This window comes from Ambystoma mexicanum, chromosome 10, assembly GCF_040938575.1.
Source record: "Ambystoma mexicanum isolate Mex_15411 chromosome 10, UKY_AmexF1_1, whole genome shotgun sequence".
Taxonomy (NCBI): Eukaryota; Metazoa; Chordata; class Amphibia; order Caudata; family Ambystomatidae; genus Ambystoma; species Ambystoma mexicanum.
Window position 1 is genome coordinate 879,052,509 of NC_090932.1, and position 6,990 is coordinate 879,059,498.

Genomic DNA, 6,990 nt, shown 5'->3' on the forward strand with positions numbered 1-6,990 from the left:
ATGAAGTAGTGGTGGCCCTAGCCTTGGACAAGGTTACAGTCATCATGGCAGCAACTGTTGGTACTTGGGCAGAGCAACACTGTAAGAGCATCTAGCAGGAACAAAAAAGAATGAGAAAAAAGACAAAAATAGGTACCTGGATATTTACAGCAAGGCTGAACCAAGAGGGTAACCAGGAGAATAAGAAGTCAATCCACAAATAATTGGTGAACCCAGCCTCAGTCTCCATGATCACTTTCCATTTATGCAAGCTAGCAATAGTTCTGGTCGAGCGTACCGTTTTCTGTATCATTGGGAGGCGCACATGTGCAGCAGGTACTCCCGATTTTCTGGCATACTACGCCCTCAATTGCTTTCAGGAGGTCCAGTATATACCGTTTTTTTAAAGTCATGAGCATCAGTGCCCACAACTCTTCCTTAATGGCACTAAACGCAAACTCAGAAGCATTCATGAAGAGCAGCAGTTCATACCTGGTCACCTGGAGCCATTTGGCATTGGCCGCTGTATGGGTGCAAGGTGCCAGGAGGGAGGTAAAGAAGGTCTTGGTGTAGCTAAACAGCTGATATCGATCAGGAATGTCTGCTAAAGCCTGTGATGATGATGCTGAAAGGTAGTTTTGTAGAGGAGCAGCCAACTGCCCCTGTAGGAAGTCCCACCCCCCTACCACCTATATGCTGGAAGCCTGAAATTGTGCCATGCTTAACACCAACAGTTTGACTATTCCGCTGAGAATCTTTGAGAAAAGGTATCCACTAAGAAAACCTTATCAGATGTATTCCTGAAGAGATGACAGTCTCTTGGAGGAGATCCCTGAAGGAATGTGAAAATGAGAGAAAGAGAAGTTGGTGACGTCACAAGAGAAGAGCGTGACACACTGAGAAGACTTGCTGAAGAAGAGAATGTATGGACCTTGTGGAAACTGATGATGAAGTAAAGAATCGAGTAAACTTTCATGTGCGAAATAAAGACTGCACACGTGAAGAGCACTGAAGAAAATGCAAATTGTTCAATAAATGTACAGATGCAGCAACGCAAGTAGACTAAGTGATCATAGAAGCTGGCTATACATAATGAATAGACTGCAGGCGGAGCCGCCATTATATAGAAGCTGGACATCAGTGTCACAACTTTAGTAAGTTCAAACCCATTAAGAGAAGAGCCGAGGGATGTATCGCAGCAGAGAATTAGCTGGGATTGTGGAAGAATCGAGAAAGGCTATCTGGCCTGTTGTCAAGACTGAAGCAGTCAAGAACTGGTTCTCTATCTTTGAATAACAGTGAACGCGATGCTGAATAATTCCTTGTTAAGGTACAAAGAAAGAACACCATGAGTGCCAAGTTTATTCATTTAATACAATTAAATGTTGCAAAATGGCCCAAATTGCATTCTCCTGTCACATGAGTCGAGGATGAAAATAGAGTTGGGCATGCAGTTCCAGAACTGAGATAAGTGTGTGCCCATACTCCTTTATATTCTCAGAGACGAAGAATACATTGCAAGGCCAAGTTGAAAGACAATCTTCATGGCAGAAGGCAAAGGTGATGAGAGATGTTGGGCTAATTGGGTGGGGAGGTAAAGTCAAGTCCACCTCCTGACACCTGGGGTATGAGCTTACGTGCTGCTAGTGAGTTGAATGTTCCAGAAGGGCGCGAGTGTGCCAACCAATTGTAGAGGGCCATAAACCAAGGGCCTTATAGTTTGAGGGCCAATGATGTACTGTGTACCTCATAACTGTTGAAGATGACTTGCACTAGGGGTGGGCATGAGTTGTCCACCTGACAGTATACGTCTAATCACAACCCAACCCTTTGTAGAAAGTATACTTAGATGTTCCCCTTGAACCGACCACAACCTCCTGTAGGTTTCTCTTATTTGTCACGTAGTATGACGTCACGTATGACATGTCTTTGCTATAAAAGTATAATTATTTATGAAATGCTTTGTGAGAATGCTGTGCGACGGCCGTTGTAACTCCCTGTTTTAGATGATTGATAATAAAACAGTAAACAAACTTTGCCAGCTTCCTGAGTTGGTTTGATTATTTGGTGTAAGAGTTACTCTGCATCCCATCCACTGTATAACGCGCTACCCACTAAGGACTATAAAGTTCAGTTTGTTCTTCTCCTGCGTTTCAATTGTTTGTGATTTTCGCTGTCAAGCATTGTCTTTCTTTTGTCCATATAAGGTGGTGAAAAGGACACAAGGGTCACAGGGGACAAAGGGGGCACAGATGTAACTTTGGGCATTGAATGGGGCAAAATCAGGTGCTCTTCAGGGATAACGATGACAGGCATATGAAGGGCTTAGAGACTGCACACACCTCGACAGGCTGGAGGCAACTGCCTGTATGCATTCTGTCCACAGGTCCAAAAATTGTCCAGTATAGCAGCCGTACCTTCAGTAAGGTCTGCAATGTGAAGCGTGCAGCTGCAGTTCCCATTTATGCCAATGGCACCACGCCATCACACTTAAAACACAGAGAAAAATGGGTAAGTGTCTCTATCTTAACAGCTTTTTCTGGCCCTTTGAGCCACACCAGATACTGCAAATGATTTCTCCATACTGTCCTACACTCCTAATTTATTCGTACCACCCTTTCTTCTGAGAATACCCTCATTCCGCCAGCTTTGCAGCTCTTCGCCCCTTTCTCCCATTGATTTTTAGAAAAAATAGCTCCTTTCAAGGTCCAATGGGCTCTTTGAACACGCCTTCTGTACATTTGGCAATTGAGCAATCATAATCACTTGGTATGATTGATGCCTTAATTGTAAAAGCGGTCCCTGGGGAGAAGCTGTGTCTTGTGCTGATCATCGGTAGTCTCGCTGTTTTTTGCTGTTGTCTGTTGGTGAGAAGACACAACCTGTGAAGATATAATCTTAATACTTTTTGTTAATGCCCTAAGGTATTTCCTAAACTCCTCTCCTAGGACCATTGTGGTCTTGTGTGCGTCTGATGTCATATGTGTAGGTGAGAGAGGTGTATGTAGCCTACTCCCAGTCATGATTTTGTGAGGGCTCAAGTGGTGGTCCCTCCCTGGCTGATAGCATAAATAAAACAGTGCTAGTGGGAGGCAGATATACCACAATTTATTTAACTCTGCAAACATTTTAGCTAAATGGGCCTTAAGAACCCCATTGAGCCTCACCACAATCCCGTTGGCCTGCAGGTGGTAAACAGAGCACAATCTATGCTTTATTCCTAGCAGCGAAGTGATTTCTGCGAACGAGGCATTAAAGAAGTGGGATCGGTTGTCAGAGTTTAGGACCTGGCAAATTCCCCATCTTGGAACTACCTCTTACACCAGAAATCTCACTGCCAATTTAGCATCAGGATGTATGCAGGGGCCAACATCAAGCCACCGGGAGAATGGACAAGCCACGACAATTAGATATCTGAAGATACTGCACCTCGTTATCATGTCCACAAAATCGATGTGGAGCTCCTTCATTGGACTAGAGGGCATGGGCAAGACCCCACTCACCAACTTCATGGTATTTTGGGATTTAACTGCTTGCACACTACACAATTCCCTAGGAATCTACTTACCTGTTCTTGTAAGTTAGGGATAAACCAGTCCTCCTGGAACTCTGCTGCAATTTGCCATCGAGAAGTATGCGACTGGTAATGTAGTTGCTCTAGAGCCAAAAGAAGCAGCTCTGTAGGTATTACTACCTTCCCCATCACCTCCTTTCTCCAAAGCAAAGCTGTGGGTGAGAGAACACATCCTCTCTTTTTCCAGAGCTCCTGTTCTTCTCTAGGGGCTTTCCCTTGCATTTCTATTATCTGGAACACTGGGACTGTGGTGTACAGGGCTGGTAACTGTACATGTTAGAACACAGTTTCCATTTTCTGGAAGTCTGTGAAAGGGGAATGTGCTGTTTCCTTCTCCGCCTTGTCTGTGGTATCATTTCTGCGAGCTATAGAATATGTGCAGTTATTATGGGCAGCACACTTTACTAGACCTATCTCCGGGCAAGTTTAACGCTTCACTTAGCAAGGATAGCAGCTCAGCATGCTGCACAGGGGACCCGTCAGACCTCCTAAACCCTCTTCTCCGCCATCTTGATAACCCAGAATGGATGGTGGAGGTGATGTACACAGAATCAGAATAAACCATGACTGCCATCCCCTTACTCATTTCTATTGCCTCTATATGTACCACCAGTTCCGCTACTTGTGCAGAGTAATGAGAACACAACTGTCTCGTCAGTCTGACCCGGTACTCTCCATCCACAAGACCCATTACAGCTGCACCCATATGCCTCTCAGCCACCTCCTGGTTGATGGTCGAAGACCAATCAACAAAAACCACCTCAGACCCCTCCAGGGCATCCTCTTTCCCATTCACTCTCTCTTCCTCTTCTCGCTCTTACGTGGCACAATCATGAACAATATCCTCAGGCTGCACTGGCTCTGCTACAAATGCTGCAGGATTTACTAGATGACATTGCACAGGATGAATCGATGCATTTGATAAAATGACCTCATACCGTGACACACTCTTTGATGTTAACTTGGATTCAGACTTTTCCAGAATCACAAGACTGCATGCCCCATGCACGGTGTCACTGGGCAACCCATGGTAATGGTCAAAGACTTTTGAACCGCAAATGCCTCTGCCGCTAGAGCTTGCTCACAAGGGAACTGTACCTGCATCACTGGGTCTAGAATCCTGCTGTAATACGCTAAAGGTTTGTGGCCTAGCAATGTTTGCTGTGTCAGAACCACTGTCATCACCTGCCAAATTTGAATGTGTGACGGCATCATGAACCAAGACACAGATAACAGATTCAAAGTTCAAAATAAAATGATTTATTAAATCAAATGTCAGGAGGGTTGAAGGCCTAACTTGCCCTATGCTAAGGTGGGATTTGCATATCTGAATGAAACTAAGGAAAGTTTGAGTCAGAAAGTTCAATTTGAAAGTATGTCTGTGTCCAAAACCTGTCCTTTCCCTCACAACTAAAGCTAAACACGGTGTAGGGATGTCAACAATGAATGCTCTTAGCTTCCTTTCCAGCTTCCCCAAGTTCAAGAAAGTTCCATAAAAGTCTTGGGATTACTTTTCTCTAGTTCAAAACAGTTCCACAAATCTTTGGGGTTCCCTTCCCCAATTTCAAGGCAACACATTTCCAAAAACCCTTGGGGTTTCATTCCCCAGGTTCAAAGCAACAAAGTTCCAAAGAAAAGGGGATTGATGGCTCCACCCTCAAGACACCATTAAAGTTCATCAAGTCTCAGGGTTCCCTTCTCCAAGACTTCAACCCAAAGAAAAGGGGCTTGATGGCTCCGTCCACAGGACAGCATTAAAGTTCATCAAGTCTCAAGGATCCATTCCCCAAGACTTCAAACCAAAGAAAAGTATCTTGAGGGCTCTGTCATCAAGTCTCAGGGTTCCCTTCCCCAAGACTTTAACTTGTGAACTTACACTTGCTTTCAGTCTTTCAATGTTCAAAACAACTCCAAATCAAATTAACATTCCTTCTGGATGGGCTTAACAATTCAATTAACTTGCTTGTTCTTGGTTTGCTTCAACAAAGTATTTGGCTTTCACACTTGAGGGTTCCCTGGTCAAGGCGCAGTTGTCAGACCACGCAGTCCATCCATTACAGGTTGCACAACCAGGAACCGTAGGCTCTTTGTTCCACACAGGTTCTTCTGTATCTGCCCCTGTGTGAATGTTCACACTCACTTGGCTTCTGTCGTGGTTCTCAAAGGCAGGGAGGGTGAGTCTGCTAACGACCGCCAGAAAACCGTAGATAGAAAAACCTTCCCCCCAAGAGCGCGGCCTGCAGGGTAGAAGAATACCTGCCAGGCCAGGGGCTTGGGTGAAAAGTCAGGAGCAGCAACAGAATTAGGGAAAAAACAATACCACAATGTAAGAATCAACCTCCAATGGGAAAAACCCCAGCTGCACCTCCCTCTGCAACCCAACTCTTACCTGCTATGGAAGTGGTAAAGCGAAGAACCTACTTATTTGTGAAGAGAGGTTGAAGGAAGGTGAACAAGGTCCAAAAAGTCCTGATCCAAGAGTAGCAAGTCCCAATCACCTAAACCGAATGGCATGAGGGCACGTCTAAGAAAGTCCAACAATCCCAGGAAAAACAGCAGAGCGTCCCAGATGATTCACCAAGAGAGGCTGTATGCAAGTCAACAGGGTGTGATGCAGCAAAGCGTCCAAGGGTCACTGAAAGGGGACTAAAGGAGGTGATGGTACACAGGAAGGGTTAGTCAGCAGAGCATCTCAGTGCGGGGTAAATGGGTGCACGTGAAGGTAACCAGCTGCGCATCCACATGAGATGTCCGGTGAGGGGGATGAGCCAGTGGTGACAAAAGAGTAGCTTGCAGGCTATATCAGAAGCTGTATTCCACGAGAGATATGTCAATACAACAACCTGTGTTGGAATACGGCACAGATTAAAGGCTATGAAAACGAACAAACTTCTATTCAGGATCCAGACAAGAACAAAGTCGAAGGGCAATCCAAGGGTTTGGCAACTAGATGGGCAGTAAAGGAAGGGACCGGGCGTCAGGAGGCAGATAAGGGATAGGCAGAAGTAGTCCTTCAATATGATCCAAAAATCAGGGTACCAGGAAATCTTTCAAGATGCAAACGTGACTTAACATGAACACAACGTAGTTAAGGAGCGCCAGAGGAGCGTTTCCAGACAGTATAAATAGCCGCACCATGAGAAAGACGTGAAGTACGTCGCGTGCATATCACGTGACCGCCTCCAGCCCGGGGATGTCGGGAGATGTAGTTTCCCGGATGTCAGTGCTGCAACAAACGCCAAGGTAATTTCCAGGTGCTCTGAGCTGGGCGTCTGGATAATGAGGTCGGAAACCAGGTCATGACAGCTTCTCCTTGTCAGCCTCTTGGCTTTACGTGAAGGTTTCAGCCTCCCTTGGCTTCTATTTGTCAGCTCTTGGCTTTACCACAATATGTCACACATCCTGGGCTAGTCCTTGGCCTTGCCACACTGTGTTCA